At 43.1% G+C, this 17,228-nt stretch overlaps 1 protein-coding gene across 2 annotated transcripts in view; it reads left to right on the forward strand.

Moving 5' to 3' along the window:
• The first annotated feature begins 15,522 nt into the window (after positions 1–15,522).
• Cyfip1 (cytoplasmic FMR1 interacting protein 1) overlaps positions 15,523–17,228 on the forward strand; it is a 78,589-nt gene continuing 76,883 nt past the window's right edge. Inside the window, exon 1 of one of the 2 annotated variants that reach the window (XM_055607491.1) lies at positions 15,523–15,593. The gene's annotated coding sequence lies outside the window, so the exon portion shown is untranslated. The remainder of the gene's footprint in view (positions 15,594–17,228) is intronic. The other variant, XM_055607490.1, reaches the window with a different exon arrangement.

Below are 17,228 nucleotides of genomic sequence, written 5' to 3' on the forward strand. Positions count from 1 at the left end.
CCACAGGACCCCCAGAGCTCTGCCCCATGTTTGGCTGCATGTTCCAGCATCTGTCTGGATATGCTGATGGCTGGAGCCTCTCAGACGACTGTCAAGTTAGGCTCCTGTCTGCAAACATAGCAGAGCATCATTAATAGTGTCAGGCTAGTTCTCTACTGTGGGGTGGGTCTCAGGTTGGGCCAATTATTTGTTGGACTTTCCTTCAATCTTTGGTCCCTCATTATCCCTGCACTCCTTGTAGGCAGGGGAATTTTTGGATCTCAGATTTTGTCGGTGGGTTGTTGTTCCCTCCTTCCACTAGTCCTGCCTGGCTAGGAGGTGGTCACTTCAGTCTTCATGTCCCCCACCCTCCAGTTAGGAGTCTCAGCCAGAGTCACACCCATGTCCTCCCAGGGGCCTATCCTGTCACAAGCCTCCCGCTTAACAAAGAGATGACCCCCTCAGTTTCCCTTTTTGTTCCCAGCCCTCTCACCCTCCCTTTTTTCTCATTCTTATTTCTTTGATAATTTCATACAATATATTTTGATCATCTTTACCCTTTCCCCAATGCCTTTTAGATTAACATCCCCCCTTCTTTATCCATCCAACTTTGTGTCCTTAAAAAAAAAAGAAAGAAAGAAATTCATCAAGTACAGTTGGTGCTGCCTTGGATATGTGACCTTCCTCTGGAGCATGGCTCAACCCATCAGGGACCACAACCTTAAAGAAAGCCAATTCTCTTTCTCCCAACAGCTACCAATTGCCAATATCTTCTTAGCTTGGGTGGGTATTCAGTCCTACTTCCCTTCTCCATGATGGAATTTTTGTCTGGCTTGAGCTTGGGCAAGCCTTGTCTGTGCTCTCTCAACTGCTATAAATTTATGTGTTCAATAAATTTCTGGACACTGCCCTGCTGTGTCCAGAAAACACATTCACTACAATCAGCTACCCCCTCTGTCTCTTATGCTCTTTCCACTCTTTCTTCCGCAACGATCCCTGAGCCTCAAGAGAAGGACAGCCCATTGTAGGGCTGAACATTCTAGTCTCATTCTCTAAGTGTTGACCAGTTGTGGATCTCTGTGTTAATTATCATTTACTGATGAGGAAAAATGAACAAAACAAAACAAATCAACTTCCCTGATGAGGGGTGAGAGGTGCACTAATCTATGGGTATGATGATAGATCATTAGGAGTTGTTTTAATAGTAAGCCCATTTAGCAGAGTAATATTAGTAGGTTCTCCCCTAGTGCCTATAATATGTCTAGGAATAGTTTCTTTGGTGGCAAATATGGGTTTCAACTTGTTAAGTGCGTCTTAAATACAATCAGTAAGTGACTGTTTACTCCCATGATATTTGTACCATTATCGTACCAGTGGGCATGTTTTAGAAGGCTGGTTCACAGACAGATAAAATTGGTGATTGGCTTTTCCTTCAGCACTATGCATAGTACCTTCCAGTGCTGTGAACACTCATCACCTAGGGATGAGGCTCCTAGGTGAGTACCAGCGTAATTTCTCTCCGTTCTATGACTCAAGTATGTGATGTTTTCAGCAGAGGGTTTTGCCTTGAAGTTCTAGAGGATAATCAAGAACATTGGCAAAAACCTGAAATGTTTGGGATGTCTGTAGGCCCTCATTGGCTCCACATTTCTTATTTGTTGGCCTGCGATATCTAGTAGGAGCACTGTGTCTCTGTTACTGGGTAACTTCATTTAATTTTTATACATGTGTATGTGTGTATTTTAGGAAGATAGGTTACAATATGTACTGAGTGGCTTTATGTCAATTGAACAGTTTCCTCAAAGAGGAAGGAGCCTTGGTTGAGGAAACACCTCCATGAGAACCATCTATAAGGCATTTTCTGGATTATTGATCAATGGGGAAGGGCCTAGCCCACTGTGGGTGATGCTATCCCTAGGCCAGTGTAAAAATGCAGGATGAGCAAGCCAGGGGAAGCAAGCCAGTGAGCAGCACCTCTCAATGGTCTCTGCATCAGCTACTGCCTCCAGGATCCTGCATGTTTGAGTGCCTGTCCTAACTTCCTTCAATAATGACCAGCAATATGGAAGTGTAAGCCAAATAAACCCTTTCCTACCTAACTCGCTTTTTGGTCATGGCGTTTTGTTGAAGCAACAGAAATACTAAGACACCTATTGATTAATGTCAGTCATAGGTACTGCAACAGAGACAGAAGCTCACTAAGATGCTAAGCCTTCATTTTCCAGAGGAGCAGAAGGGTTCAGTCTTCTTGGAAAAGACTGACACCCGGCTAGCTCACTCCATTGCTTTATTCACACATTATGCAAGGTTAATTGGGGCTGGGAAAGGTTCCAACTACTAAAGTTATCTTTCCCTTGCTGCCCGTGAGAGCAGACAACCCACACAAATCTCAGATCTTTTGACCATGATGGCTAGCCATAATCAAAAGTGAGAACCCCAGGTTTGCTAGGAGTGTCGTAGGACCAAGGTTTGGGCAGCTGCTAGCTCTCACATAGCACCAAGTGCAGGGAGTTCAGGGAGGCAAAATTTGCTCAAGGTTCAAATAGTCTCAAAACAATTTCTCAACCTCTACTGATTAACCCAAACGTAGCAAAGGCTTTGCTGAAACACTTCAAAGTCAAACACGAAGGCTTTACTATACATTTCGCTTACAGCCAGACATAAAAGCTTTACTTTACATATCACTACAGACACCAGAGACTTTTTACATTTTTTTTTTAATGGTCATGTGTTACCACTCTAGAGGCACTGAGACCTGCGAGAATGGAGCAGGTAACTAAGGTGGACTAAAGACAGTTTCATGCAATCAATAGCCAACTATATTCAGGGGCCCAGACAGCTTATACTCTGAGGGTTAACAAGGATCACATGAGTAAAGCTCTCATGAGTCCAAACTGTATACAACCACAAGGACAAAGCCAAATGTGGTAAAAAACATGTTTTTCCATAGAGGCATAACAGTAACAATAGCTACAATAATCAGTAATCTGAAATAAACGCACTCCTATCTCTTACACTTGGGAGGAGCACAAAAACATTCCAACAACAATTCTGTGTTTTGAAGAAACTGAGATCACTAGACTCTTGTTTTCTTGGAGTGTTCTCACAAGCACTCAGAATTCTCCTCACATGACTCCATTCCTGGACCGTGTCCCAACAGTCATGCTTTAGTTTTTCAGCTGCTTCATTTCGCTTGTGTTATCCTTCTTACTGTTTCTGCACCCATTCTATTATGAATACTATAATTTTCTTCCCACATCATTTCTCTCTTTCTTCCCCATAGCTTTCTCTTTTGCTTTTTGCTATAAGCTTTTATAGCTTTATAGTATTTAATATTATCCCATTTCTCTCTTCAATCTACTCTTTCCTTTCCTCCTTAATTTTTTCACCCACTCTATTACTAGCCACAGCCTACTTCCCTTCTACTCTTAGCTTTAGTGACTAATGCAATATATACTCCAAATGGCTATTGAAATTAAAGTGATGACTTTTTATCAAGCATCAAAACACTTGCATACTGAGCCTATTGAACTGTAGGCTTAGATTTTTCTCAAACACCTACTTTATTTAAAGTTCTTAAATATCTTTACCTCCTTTCCAACAACCCCCCCTCCCAACTTTAGATAGGAAATTAGGAGGAAAAGGAGATGTAGACTTCTTTTATCTACTTCCTGCTGATAAGTGTTGATGGGTTCTTTGGGGATTACCAAACTCAGTTGTCAGGATATCAGCAGTCTAGTCAAACAGCAAAGCAGCAACAAGCAGCAGAAGCAAAACGATTCAGTACAGTGGCTAGACTCCGCCCAAATGGCATGAGTCCACCAAAGTGGCAAAACCACCAAAACAGCACAAGCAGTTCTCTGGAGCATTTCTCTCTGGGAAGACCAGTGAAGGATCCCAGCCATCGCAAAATGCAGCAGTGCAAAAGTGTAGAGATGCAAAAAGTGTTGTCTCACTGTCTGTGAGCTATTTATCTCTTCTCAGAATCCATACAAGGATGTTTTCTAGCTCACAAAACCCACACCCTTCACAGGAGTAATTTTCAGCTAACAAACATTACATGCCTTTTAATGGGAGCTGTTTTTCATGGCAAGGGAGTGGGCATCCCCACATCCCACACTTGGGACCAAAACAAAAAACATATCCACATGACAGAAATGACTTTCCAAAGAAACCAGAAACTTCCACTTTATCGAACAGTTGTAGTTTCTTCTGCAGTCTGCCTGCTCTCTAGTCCTGTAGGAAATTATACTCACTCCCTGAACATATACAATCAAATTTTAGATCTAGAAGTATGCACAACAACCCTACTATAAAGCTGTCATACTTGAACATCATACATATTTAAAGAATATTGATGGTTAAAAAAAATTGTAATCAAAGAACTCTCAGATGATTAAATCCCAGTACATAAATGTAGTAAACAGGAAAAATCAAGGCAATAGGATTCGACTAGAAAAAACTAACTCATTGAGCATGAGTTACATAAAATTCCAGAAAGAAAATTCAAAAGTAAAATTATAAGAATACTTAACTGTTGTTGGTTATTAATATTCATTATTGATTTATCTTTTAGTTAAACAGTGGTTATTCCTAAACCAGTTGTATACCCAAATCACCACACAGAGACTAAGATGTATGTAGTTAACCTAGAACACAATGCTGGGCAATGATTACTCCATCCTAAACCTCCAAGCCCACATAGCTTCCTCCCATTAATATTTCCCACATTATTCTTGCTTTTAGTCATATCTTAGGTTCCTGTTCCTCTCTCCTTATGATTCCAAGTCTTCTCCTTCCTGATCTCTCTTCCTGATTCCCTCCCACTCACTTCTTTCTCCTCCCCTCCAGACCAGGATGTCCCACCCTATTCTTGCCATTATTCAGCACTGGCTGGTTGTTTTACTGACAATACAGAGAACAATTGGTGGCATGTTTACACAAACTTGAGACAGGAGGGATGCATAGAATAAACATCACAATGCAATGTCTGGATTGAAACCAGATAGTGGGGTAGAGAAATCAGCATGTGAATGAACGAGGGTAAATTATATACATTCCACAAGAACATTATACCAACACTGAACAAAATTAAGCACAACACAAAGAAACTCTAAAGTGAGTTTGAAGATAATAAAGCTAAATAGCTGAATGAAATAAAGATGATATAAGCCAGGCACTCGTTGTACATAGCTTTAATCCCAGCATTCAGGAGGCAGAAACAGGCAGATCTCTGGGAGTTCAAAGCCAGTTTGATCTACAGAGTGAGTTCCAGGACAGCAGGGGCTGCACAGAGAAACCCTGTAATCTTGTCTTGAAAAAAATAAAACCAAACAAACAAGAAAAATATGGAATATGAAAGATAAACTTAATAAGCTTATAGAAATAATTTAAAAATTAAATTGAAATGAAAACTTCATTAAGCAACATTCAAAAATCAGTGGCACATTCAAGAATTACACATCTCCAGATAAAAGTATAGAAAGAGGTATTCCAAGAAAATGGATCCATAAAGCAAGCAGGTATAGCCATTTAAATATCTGACAAAATAGGCTTCAAACAAAAGCCAACCAGAAAACATGGGGAAGGACATTACATACTCATTAAAGGAAAAATCTGCCAAGAAGATACTGCAGTTCTAAATGTTTATGCACCAAACATAAGGGCATGCAAGTTCATAAAAGAAACAGTATTATAGCTAAAAAAAAAATCAATAGACCCTCACACAGTGACAGGTCATCTAGGCAAAAACTAAACAGAAAAATGTTGGAGTTAAATGACCTCATAAATCAAATGGACATAACAGATATTTACAGAACATTTCATACAAACACAAATAAATATACCTTCTTCTCAGCATCTACAAAATTTCTCCAAAATTGGCCACATACTTGGACACAAAGCAAGTCTCAACAGATATATGAAAATTGAAATAATACCCTTCATCCTACTGTGTATTAAAGTTGGATATCAACAACAGAAAATATCCAAATTCACAGAAACTAAACAACTGGAAACTGAATGAAAATTGAGTCAAGACACAAATTAAGAAGGTAATTTAAAAATTTTCAGAATTTAATGAAAATGAGAACTCAATATACCCAAATCTATGGGGCACAATGAAAACAGTTCTAAGAGGTAAGTTCATAGCACTGAGTACCTATATTAAAACACTGGAGATAGCTCATATTAGTAACTTAGCAACACACCTTCAAGCTCTAGAATAACAAGAATAAATAATACCCCAAAGTAGTAGATCCAAAAACTAATCACCCGTTGGGCTAAAGTAGTAAAATAGAAACAAACAAACAAGCAATACAAAGAATCAATGAAATGAAGAATTGTTTATTTGAGATCAATGAGATTGACAAACCCACAGTCAAATTAACTAAAAGAAAAAAAGAAAAGACTCAAACTGACAAAATTAGAAAAGAAAGAAAGGATATTATAATAGAATCCAAGGAAATTCAGAGAATCAGAAGGACATATGTTAAAAGTCTGTACTCCACCAAACTGGAAAAGTTAAAAGAAATGGATCAATTTTCTTGACCTACAAAAGTTAAATCAAGATCAAATAAGCAACTTAAATAGACCAATAACCTCTAGTGAAATAGAAATATTTATTAAAATCTCCCAAACAAAACACCCCTGGGACAGATGGAGTTGCACAGAAGTTTACTAGATTTTCAAAGAAGAGTTAACGCCAATATTACTAAAATTATTCTGCAAGATAGAAACTGAAGGCTTGGATAGCTCAATTGATAAGGCCCCTGATCCTGAATATGAGAAACTGAAGGCACATTTTCCAGTTCTTTTTATAAAGAAAAGGTCACAATCATCACATACACATCAGGAACACAGAGATAAATACCTACCACAAAGCAGTGAGGGAACTCAGAAAGCTGAGCCCAACTTCTGAGAGATGTTTGCTTGTTTACTTAATTTTTAAATGTTATTTGTGTGGTTGCTTTGCCTGGGTGTATATCCATCAACTGAAGAGTTTAAGTTAGCCTGGGTATAGTTAGCCTAAGTATAACTCCATTTTGAAATAAAGAGCCATCTTGACTAGTTGCTGAATTCAAGTACCAGGAAATATCACAAAATGCGCACCTGGCAGAAAACAAAATTAACTCTCCTAGCAACAGCCTCCAGGAAATATCACAGAATAAATACTTCATAGAAAATGGAGACAATCTCCCTGGCAATAAGCACTGGGAATCAGTTGGGATCGGGTGGGAAAATTCTCCCCAATGTTTCAGATATAGTTTAGAAAAATGGCCATTGTGATTATATGCTTTACCCATTGTGATTATGCACCTCAGAGAAGGTCACCCCACCCTGCTAAACTTCACCCAATTCTGTAATGCCAAGGCTTGTGCCCCCCTGCTTGCTGCCATGGAAACCCCTACTCAAAGACTTTCCTTTTAAAAATCCTGTTCACTCAGAGCTCAAGGTCCCACTTCTCTATTGCTGCATCAGTGAGACTTGGGTCTTGAGTTTGACCGCTCTCGTAATAAAGCTCTCTTGCTATTGCATCTGAGTCATCTCCTGGTGGTCTCTGAGGGTCCCATGAACCTGGCATTACAGAACCACATGCATGCAGTACCCTTGGAGGGGAGACCTCTGTGACTAGTGTTACAGATGATTGTTAGCCATCATATGGGTACTTGGACTTGAAACCAGGGTACTTGGACTTGAAACCAGGTCTTCTGCAAGAGCAACAAGTGCTCTTAACCCCTGCAACAACTCTTCAGGCCCTGCGCTGAGAACTTTTCTTTTTTTTTTTTTTTTTTTTACTTTATTTTGATTTTTATTTTTTAAAGATTTATTTATTTTATTATGTATACACTGTTCTGCCTGCACGCCAGAAGAGGACACCAGATCTCATTACAGATGGTTGTGAGCCACCATGTGGTTGCTGGGAATTGAACTCAGGACCTCTGGTAGAGCAAGCAGTGCTCTTAACCTCTGAGCCATCTCTCTAGCCCCCAGGGCTGAGAGTTTTTAAAGGATCTTCCTTTGTTAATTTAGAATTGGTAAATCTGAAGAAAGACAGGAGGGCTGATTGGTCCACAGCTATTCTGATCTGGCCTTGAACTTGTTGAGCAGTCCGTCAAAATGCACAAAACCTGTCTTAAGCTTGGAGGCTCCTGTCTCAAATCTGATGACAGAGCAGTGTAAGAGATAAATTAAGCTGCTTCTTCTTCTTCTTCTTCTTCTTCTTCTTCTTCTTCTTCTTCTTCTTCCTTGTCCTCTTCCTTCCTCTTTTCCTCCTTCCTCCTCCTCCTCTTCCTCTGCCTTCTTCTTTTTTCTTCTTCTTCAGGAAAACACCAAATGGTGGATGACTCCATGCAGTGGGAGGGCCCGGAGGAAGGAGTGGGGAGGACCAGGATTAGGAGGATTCTGCAGTGGTTTTAGGGGCTGTAGTAGTGGCTGTGGGCGTGGAGGCTCGTGGAGGTAAAGCGGAAAACAAGGGGTGGATCCCTGCCACCAAACTGGGCTGCCTGGTTAAGGACGTGAAGATAAAGTCCTTGGAGGAGTTCTAACTGTTCTTCCTGCCCATTAAGGAATCCGAGATTATTGTCTTATTCCTGGGTGCCTCCCTAAAGGATGAGGTTCTAAAAATCATGCCAGTGCAGAAGCAGACACACACTGGCCAGCGGACCAGGTTCAAGGCTTTTGTTGCTATTGGGGACTACAATCATCACGTTGGTCTTGGTGTAAAGTGCTCCAAGGAGGTAGCCCTTGCCATCAGAGGGTCCATCATCTTGGTCAAGCTTTCCATCATCCCTGTGTGGAGAGGCTATTGGGGGAACAAGACTGGCAAGCCACACACTGTTCCGTAAAAGGTGACAGGCTGCTGTGGTTCTGTTTTGGTGTGTTTCATCCCTACTTCCAGAGGCACTGGCATGGTCTCTGCTCCTGTGCCCAAGAAGCTACTATGAAGGCTGGTGTTGACCACTGCTACACATCAGCCAGGGGCTGCACTGCACCCTGGGCAACTTTGCCAAGGCCACCGTTGATGCCATCTCCAAGACTACAGCTACCTGACCCCCAACTTCTAGAAAGAGACTGTGTTCACTAAGCCTCCTTATCAGAAATTCACTGATTGTCTTGTGAAAACCCACACTAGAGTCTCTGTTCAGAGGACCCAGGCTCCAGCTGTGGCTACCCCATAAGGGTTTTTATACAAGAAAAATAAAGCCCTGGCTTTGATGATGGACAAAGGGGGCAGTGGTTGAGACAACCACTGAACTGCCTATAGTAACTGGAAAAAGAAAAGTAGCATGCTTTAAGACTAGTGCTCATAACAGGCAAGCATTACCCTGGGAGATTGGGCTGGACCTCAGGAATACAGGATTTGTAATACTATGCTAGTTTTCTCAAGCTGCTTTAACACATCATGATTTTAGTGGCTTAAAATAATAGTGTCTCAAAGTTCTAAGCATGTACTTGTTTCTGTTGTTGAATTTATAATTTTTAAAATATATCTTCATAAAGGTATAGATATAATGGCATTTCCAGTATATATATATGGGATCAGAATGACTTACAGGCTGTAGTCCAGCTAATCCAACAATGGTTGCCTATAAACAGAAGGTCCAAGAGTCCAGTAATTGTTCAGTCTATCAGACTGGATGTCTCTGATGCTCTTTAGTATATGCTGGAATCCTGAAGAAGCTGGCTCTAATGCCAGTGAAGGCATGGACTTGCCAGCAAGAACAAGAGCAAACAGGAAAAGAGAGAGAGCAAGTTTCAGGTCCTTTATATATGCTGCCAGCAGAAGTTGTGGCCCAGATTAAAGGTGGATCTTCCCACTGAAGGGACTATAGCCAGCTAACAAACATGGCTCTGGCAGACCTTGCCCTTCTCCCCTGTTCCCTCTTCCTTACTAATGAGAGGTTCAAAAACTTAAGAGTTAATTCCTGGGACTGGAGCAAAATCGCCAGATCACTGTCCTTTCAGAGCAGGGGTCCAGCAGCAGTCCCCCATCCAGATAAACCTTAGGGTGTGACTTGAGTCGTGCAGCCCCTAAGAAAGCCCCTGGAATGTGCTAACTCTCCCTTGCTATAGCCTAACCTGCGGGTAACAGGGCAGTACTGGGGGTCAGATGTTCCCCAGGTAGCCAAGCCTGACCATTTGCAGACTTGGCGCCTAAAAACAAACCAATCATTTTAAAGGTCAGCTTCCCTAGAGACCCTCTCACCCAATCCTGTAATGTCAAGACTTGCACTTCCTTGCTTGCGTTTTTGTCCTTTTAAAAGCCCTGTTCTCCCGGAGTTGGGGGTCGCTTGCCCCATTGTTCTTGTAAAGGGCGGCCACCCAGCTCGAGTTTGTAATAAAAGACACTCGTGTGTTTTACATTGGACTCAAAGCCTGTCGGTCATTTGGGGACTTGCAATCTGAGTATTTCACTAAAAACCATTAGATTACATTCCTAAAGCTAAGCCCCGAGATCTATCCCCTTATTTGGCCACTTTTTCTTCCTGAGCCTGACTACCAAGGACCAACTATCAAAGAATTTAACTCCAGCAATCAAAAGTCCCCTTCGGCTCCCCTAATTAACATGCCCAGTTAAAAGTAAACACCTTATCCTAACACAGGGGTTCCCTTTTTACCATTATAAACCTCCATTTGCCTACAGGCCACATCTGTCTCCTCCCTATCCAGAGGCAGTCCTTTGTCCCTGCAGGACACATACCCCTGATCCCTCTCCCTTGTTCCCTTCCTTTTCTTCTTCTTTCTCCTGTGTTTCTCCCTTATCCCTACCCTCGGGGGACAAAAACAATCTCCTTTCTGCTAAGAACTTGGTCTTGGAGTATCTTGAGCTGATACATTCACCTCAAAAGATCTGGATTGAAGCTTTATCTCCCCATCTCAAAAATCCCAATTAGAACTGGGTCTTGCCACTTCAAATGACTTAGTTAAGAAAAACAAAGCAAACAAATAACAAAAAAGACCCCACAGGTATGCCTAGCCATTTGGGTTTTAGCTAATTACAGATGTCCTCAAGTTGACAACCAAGAAGAGCTGTCACACCCCCATAGGCTCACATATTTGGTTGGTTGGTGCCCCGTGGGTAGAGCTGATTGGGGATGATTAGGAGGTATGACTTTGTTGGAAAGAATGTGTCACTGGGGATAAGCTTCCAGGTTTCAAAAGCCCAACCCGGGCCCATTCCCTCTTCTTCTGCCATATGTTTGTGGATAAGATAGAGGCTATTGCTCCCGTGCTATACCTGCCTGCTTGCTGTCATGTTCTCCACCACGACGGACGTGGACTAGCCTTCTGAAACTGAACTCAAGCCCCAATAAACCCCTTTATCTATAAATTGCCTTGGTCATGGTGTGTCTTCTTGGCAATAGTAAACTAAGACAGTAACACTAAATCTAAGTGCCTCAAATGATACAACTTGAGTCTGGAACCCTGAATAGGAGTGGTGAGAGAATGAAGAAAGGGCAATGAGATGGGAGTTTTGGTTTCTTTAAAAACCCAGTTATGTTATGTGAATATGCTTTTGTTTTAATCCCAGGTGTGGGATAAGAGGCTGCTTCACAGCAGGTGATTATGATTTACCTCATGCACTAGCAGGGACATGATCTTTGCCAGCTGCAGATAACTTAAATCTGAGGACTCTGGAAAGGGTGTAAGTGCGAGAACTCCGAGAGGGCCTATGGTGGCTTTTGCTCCCTCTGAAGCAGCCCCTCCCCACCCCTGTGCCAATGCTGCTGGTTCATCTTCCTGTGTTTGCTGCTGAGGTTTGTCAAGTAAACGAGGTAGAAGAAATTGGCTATCCTGATGGTGAAGATCAACACTGCCCCAAGGAACTCAATGTCCCTAATCATTGAGAAGTAGTTTAAAGAGGTCTATGCCCCCTTTCCCCTCTGACCTTCTTTCTTACCCACCTAGTAAAGGAATAAGGGTTGAAAGGGTGGTAGATAAAAGAACCCAAGTAAAAGAGATTTTTAAATATGTCTATAGGACAGACACCCAGATATATGTACAGAAAAGCTGGAGCTGTTGGGCTGCGTACTGATGAAGCCACACCTAAGACTGCTGTATCTGGGAACCTCAGTGAGTTCATTATGTACAGCACAGTGGAAGGAGTTGTGGTATGGCAGTTTAATTCCAAGTTTGAAACATTCTATGCTGGCTCAGTGGTTAAGAGCACTGGCTGCTCTTCCAGAGAACCCAGGTTCAATTTTCTAGCACACACAGGGCAGCTCACAACTGTCTGTGACTCCTGTTCCAGGGACTCTGACACCTTCACATAGATATACATGCAGGCAAACCACCACTGCACATAAGATAAAAATAATTAAAAAAAAACAAAAAAAGAAAGAAAGAAAGATTCCACCCGACATGGAAGCTTCTTGAGACAGAAGGTAAACAACTCAAAATAGTTCTGGAAGCCCCTGAAACTGACAAGATTCACTAGACCCTTCCTCTTAAGAGAAAACAACGAAGATCACAAAGAGTCACTCCCAGACGAGCCCAGCTGCAGGGAAGACTCTGGGAGCTGAAACCAGCTGAGCCACCTGGAACAGGGTTAGATCAACAGCAGCACCTGAAAGGACACTCTTCCAGTCTGCTGAGCTGCCTGCTGACTGTGCAGTGCACGGCAGGGCCCAGCCTTTGTGAGCTGTCACTCAGGCTGGGGTGGAACTGTTGTTGGTGGAACTGTCTTTCAGTCATCTCTGCTCCAGAAGTAATCCACCACCCATATCCCCGTTAGTAACCTCAATAAAACTCACTGGCTCACCAAGCTGGACTTTAGTGATAATTGTACTTTGGCCTGTGTGGGCTCCCTGTCTGGGGTGAGTAGATGTGTGTACCATTTTCCCAGGAAAAGTCTTGTCACTCAGCTGTTGGCTAGTCTTCCCAGATCTCTGTAGGCCAGCACTCTCAGGCTGTACACATTCAGGAATAAACTGCCATTGCAGTTTTCATATACACTGATTCATCTTTACTTATTTAGGGCTTCATCTGCTCCTTACACCTAAGTAGCCTCTGGTCTGTTAGTTTGATTTGAATTATTAATACCATCCTACCGACTCCTACATAACTTGTGTAAGAATTGCCAAAGCTGGGGTTCTATTTGGCTAGGTGAAGATGACAGCTCATGTGACTGTCTTCATTTGCTTTCTATTGCTCTGACAAAATACCATGATCAGAAGGAACTGGCTTACTTAGCTTTCATATCATAGTCCATCGATGGGAGTGAGGGCAGGAACCTGGAATAACTCCAATTAGCTCCTCACAGATTTTCCAGCCTTTCTCATAGTCCCTGCCTAGGGGTGGACCTAGCCACATTGGCTTTTTCATAACTCATGGAATCAGCTGTGACAATCCCCAATCAGTTTATATCATTTCAAACCTATTTTCAAATCATAAGCAAAGATTTCTACACTGAAATCTACACTTGTAGATTTCACCTGTGGGTCTATGAGATTTTTCCTTCAGTGTGTTTCCATATCTGCTGGCATTGAAAGGACAAAACACACTGGTGGGTTTTCTCCAAATTATTTTTTGAAGAATTGTTTTCCCAACAATTCTTTTTTATCATGACAAAAAATGAAATCTTATGTGTATTCAATAGTAAATAGGTAAATTTTAATTTTCATTTCCATTTGAAGAGTTATAGTTCATATAAATGTTCACAAATGGTTTTTTTTTTCAGTATAAAAAAAGTTGCCTTGATTGCATATAGCCACATAATTCGAATTTCTTGTAAGATAGTTAAATGCCATATTGAAATCTAATCTCTAGGTTACAGTCCTGGAGAAGTGGAGGAATGTCATCCACCCTGTGTTTTGGATTTTGTTGTACCATACACTGAAATCAGTAAGCCAAGGAATCAATATGGTACATTTGGAGGTAGTATCATTATGGTTTAGTTTTTGTTAATTTTATTATACCCTTTTTCTGTGTATATGTAGAGAAGCTGTAGAAATTATACATTTAATTAAATTTAACACCACATATTTTATAAAAGGCCTATTAATTTAAGATTGTCAATGCACCGATGTTTGCTGTAAATAGAATTACATGAGTTTTATTTTTCTGATATTAAAAGTTACTTAATAAAGTTATTTCTGTAAAGTTGAGGGAAAAACAGACTGGTGTGGGAGTTGGGCATGATGCTGAATGCTTGAAATTTTAGCACTTGCCAGGCGGAGGCAGGAAGATCAGGAGTTCAAGGTTAGCTTACTTTACATACTGTCAAACCTCAATGAAAAAACAAACTGCTCAAAGTCTTGGCGGTAAGGAGGGTCGTCGTGGGTGAAGAAGGGCAGGAAGTTTTTTCTCCGATGATGCATGTTGATTAACCTGTCCTTTGGGGGCTTTTTGGGGAGGGGTGGGGACAGACACAAGTTCAGGTCAAGTGTTTTTTGCTTTGTTTTGTGAGCCATTCCCAAGCCTCAACTTGTGTTTGCTTGTATTCAGTGGGCAGACTTGGGGAACCCTGCCAGGTCACAGCCTATTTTCTTACTTGGCTCTGGTAGAATGTACATGCTCAAGTCATTAAAAAAATAAAAGATTATTTATTATGTACACAGTGTTCTGCTTGCATATATGCCTGCATGCCACAAGAGGTCACCAGATCTCACTATAGATGGTTATGAACCACCATGAGGTTGCGGGGAATTGAACTCAGGACTTCTGGAAGAACAAACAGTGCTCTTAACCTATGAGCCATGTCTCCAGCCCCTTGCTCCCACCATTTAATGCATATATGCACCCCTTCTTTGTCATGATTGTACCTCCTGTGCCTCTTTTGAAGTTCAACCTAAGTCACGACAGAAGGGCATTGAAAATTTGGGGGACACGCGGAAGATAAGCTCATTTACCGAAGCTTTTCAATAGCACTGAGGACGAATTATAGAAAAAGCAACCACTCCGTTGAAAAATCGAGAAAATCTTGCAGAAAATCGAGGTTCGACTCCCAGAACCCTTATATCTGCCCACAGGCTCACAACAATCCACAACTGCAGTTCCAGGGGGATCCAACGCACTCTCTGGGCTTTCATAAGGCACCAGGCACCCACGCGGGTGCACTGACACACAAGCAGGGCAAATATTCATACACATAAGATAAAGTGAACGAATCTTTTAAAAAGAAAGTCTCCTTAGTGAATTTCCAACTCTGCCTCTTCATATACTGGCTAGTCCTGGCATTCTTTTCCTCATCCGGCCTTCGCCTGAGTTGTTCTCCCCCAAATCACGGAAAACTCCGGAGGCTGGTTGAGCCTGGCAGTGTGAAGCCGTGTCTCCATCCTCTTCCAGCCAACAAATCAACCCACCGGCTCGACGGCTGGAGCCCACCAAGCAGATGCCAGCTTCTTTTGCTGCTGTGAGCGGAGCAGCAAGCAGCAGGCGGGGCTCGGGAGACTTCGGGACAGGCAGGGCAGACCCAGCAGGGCCGGATCCAAGACAGCCAGCGGGAGGAGGGAGGAGCGCCGGGAGGAAGAGGCCGAGCCGTGGAGCACCGCCCCGGAGGAAGGGGAGGAGGCCGGGTGTTTCCTGGTGCATTCCCGGCCCGCCCAAGTGACTCACTGGGGTGGGAAGGCGTTCGGGGCCCGCCCTGGACACCCGAAGGCGGCGCAGACCAGGTAAGGGCGGTCGCCTGGCCGCGGGGTCCCCGCTCCCCTCCTAGCCCGGTGGGGCGAGCCTGCAGACGGTCTCGGCACAGCCTCGGGACCCCACGGCCTCCCGGGATTGCCTGCTGGGCTCTCGAGTCTCCCGGTCTCTGCTGCCCAGCTCGCGAGCTCGGGACTCCCGGCCCAGCCCGGCGGTTCCAGGGCTCCCTCCCCGGAGTCACATTCCAGAATCCTCGGGCCGCGGGCTCCCCAGGGCTGATGCCCCATTCCCTTGGCGGTGCGCAGCCTGCACTCCGGTGACCCGGCCCCCGAGTCCTGAACCCCCGAACTCCCGCCCGCCCCGGCTCACCCCTGGATCCTTGGATCCCAGATTTCGCGCTTCCGGCACGAGGTTTAGCTCCAAAGAGGAAGAGACAACGTTAGTGTTTACTATTTTACTGTTGAAGAGTAGGAGCAGACGGGTAAATGTTGCACGAAAGTGGGAAGACAAACCCTAGTCCTCCATGGTTCTGCCTTCGGAGGGAAGGAAGGAGGAGAGGGCAGTCCAGGGAAATCGTCTCAGAATCTTGGAGAGAGGCAGTTTGCGCTTTGTTAAGGAAACTGGATTGTTCAGGAGCAATGGTGCGCCGCCGCGCATTCATAACGAATTTTATACTTTAAACCCAATGCGTCTGCTTAATTTGCAGCGCTTTGTGAGTATTTTGAGAAAAGAAGGAGATTTGCCAGTGGGGTTTGGCAAAGGGAGGCATCAGGCAGTCCGTGTGTTACCTGGGACGGTACAGATTGCCTAGAGGAGTAGTGTTTGAAGCAGCAGCGGTTCCTGGGTACTCCTGGAGGTAGTAACTGAGAGCTCCTAGATCCTGGCTGGCCAAGTTCATTGGCTGGAAGTTGAAGCACTCCAAACTGGTGGTATCCCTGAATACCTGCACTCCCCCCTTGACCCGAGGATGTTATGGTTTTTAATAAAAAGCCTGGATCTATAGGCGCAGAACCTGAAAGAGTTAATCCGGTCTTTAAATAAATGTAAACGACTGCAGACATGCATTGTAAGAATTCAGTAGGAATGTTTTGGGGAATGATTCTCTGTTGCCCTCTTTCCGGAACAGCATACTCACTGTGACACTGGTCAAATATTGCATTTGAAAAGTCCCTCTAAGAAAACAAATCCACCAAGTGTTTGTGATTTGAGGAAGTGTGTATTGAGTTTTTTTACATTTTTTTTATAAGCATTCTATGTGTGTGCACAGCTGTGTTAATGTGTTTGCTTGTACATGTAGAGGTCGAAGGCTGATTGGAGTTTTCTTTGTTTTCCACCTTATTCTTTGCTACAAGGTCTCTCAGCTGAACCCAGAGTTCACGGATTGGACTAGCCTTGTGAGCCAGTTTGCTCCAGAGATCCCTATCTCTGCCTTGGACGCACTGAAATGCCAGGGAGGCCGCCATACCCATTGGCATTTATGTGGATTTTGGAGGGACTGAACTCCTGTACTTACATTTGTGTGGCAGATGGTTATCCACTGAGCCATCTCCCTGGCACTTAAGCGATTTTTAACTTTACATATAGTAAAATTCATGCTTTGGAGTGGTGCCTGCCGCTGTAACCAAGATGCAAAACCAGTTCTTATCGACAAAAAATTTTCTTTCCTG

This window comes from Psammomys obesus, unplaced genomic scaffold, assembly GCF_907164565.1.
Source record: "Psammomys obesus unplaced genomic scaffold, mPsaObe1.curated_primary_1811, whole genome shotgun sequence".
Classification (NCBI taxonomy): domain Eukaryota; kingdom Metazoa; phylum Chordata; class Mammalia; order Rodentia; family Muridae; genus Psammomys; species Psammomys obesus.